We start from the raw sequence: 1,758 nt of genomic DNA, 5'->3' as shown, positions 1-1,758 counted from the left end.
AAAATCTCACCTGTAGTAAGTCAGTCTTGTAACTAAGAGTGTACTACAACCTTTGTAACATAAACAAACCCTTTTGATAAATTACAGTAATTTAAAAAAAAATGTATTTGTAAAGGAGATATTGACAAAATATCACCTGTAGTAAGCCAGTCTAATAACTAGGAATGTACTACAACCGTTTGGAACATGAAAAAAACCTATTGATAAATTACTATATTTTTTCTACAAATATTTTTGACAGATTAAGACGACGTCAACACACAACATACACGCCTACATATACTGATTTACCTGAACAAGTAGGCAATGACTATAGACAAAGACAAATGTATAGTACAAAGCACAAAGCAGTCGACTCATTTTTGACACAAATGGAACCTCATATTGGTGAACCTTTACTATGAGTTTGTTTGTAATGATGATTAAATGTGAACATTGTTTAAGTACCACTAAATGCTCCTCAGATCCCTGTAACTTCACAATGAGGTCCAGCAGTGTCTTTACCTCTGCAGTGTGGTCATCGACAGCCTGAATGTGGATTTGCTCTGAGATAGCACTCTGTACACTGGCTGAAGAGTTCCTTGGAGCAAGTGTCTGGCCTCATCCGTCCAGAAGGCAAACCGCTGACCATGCCTTTCAAACATCAACCAGATTAATCCAAAAGGACAGGCTAATAACACATATTGTGGTGCAACCAAGCAATGAGCCCAGTTTAATTATGAAAGATGATTTATACTTAACTAATATGCTAAAACAATGAGTATCAAACAAGTTTTCAGGAACATACTATTGACTCAAGTACGTACTGCTGCTTTCTTAAAGCTAGTACACTCCATGTTTCTTTCGCCTTTTACTAAAGAGTTCCGTGGAGAAGAACACAATGAGTATAACTTAACATTTTGATGCTCTTCTTAATTATGGGGCTCCTCAATCCGGTTTAAATATCAGATTTATTACAGTGGTTTTGTGTTAGACAGTTTTTTTTTTTGTGAAAGTATACAAATTTCTGCCCATAATTTTGATGTAATGGTGATAGTAAATTAAAAGCTTGTTAGTATTTTCAGAAAGTGTGATTGTATGCGAGATCAATAGTCTTGTGTTCCGCTTCAGGCGCATAGCCGTTTCGTCTGTATATTATTTTGCTCTTTTTATCCCAACACAATAAAGAAACAAGTTATGCTATGTTTCCAACAGTGTCTGTCAAAATAAGCTCATCACTTTGTTTTAGTGTTTGTGTTAGACAAGACATTGAGAGAACATTGTTTTCCTATATAGTTCTCCCTAAACATTTTTGTATGTGCTTTATATGTTACTGCATATGTTTTAATAAAACAGTTTTAATCAGTGAGTGATTATCCTGTATGTACAGTGAAGTTGAGCCAATCATTAACTGAAATGAAAACAACAAAAACACACTTTAAATAAAATAAACTGAAATAAAATATAAAAACATTTTATTTCAGCTAGTTGCCAATGCCAAGGCAACATTTAAAATAAATCAAAAGGAAAGAAAGTTCATCTCTTGGTTTGAGATAATGTATCCGAGGCAGGTTCACCTATGACCCTTTTAAATATTGGCCTCCTAAAATGTTTCAGAGCTTCAAATGCTTCAAAAAACATAATAGAAAATCTGAAAAGTTATGCTTCTCTTTGTCAAATTATTTATTACTTTAGTATCTTTTTTCTTTATAATGTCTACATCGACTACATCTTTGTTTTCATCCTTGCTCCTTGTGTTTATTATAATATATATATATA

Source organism: Sinocyclocheilus grahami, unplaced genomic scaffold, assembly GCF_001515645.1.
Source record: "Sinocyclocheilus grahami isolate Dianchi unplaced genomic scaffold, SAMN03320097.WGS_v1.1 scaffold714.1, whole genome shotgun sequence".
NCBI classification, from domain to species: Eukaryota; Metazoa; Chordata; class Actinopteri; order Cypriniformes; family Cyprinidae; genus Sinocyclocheilus; species Sinocyclocheilus grahami.
This window is presented reverse-complemented; position numbering follows the sequence as displayed.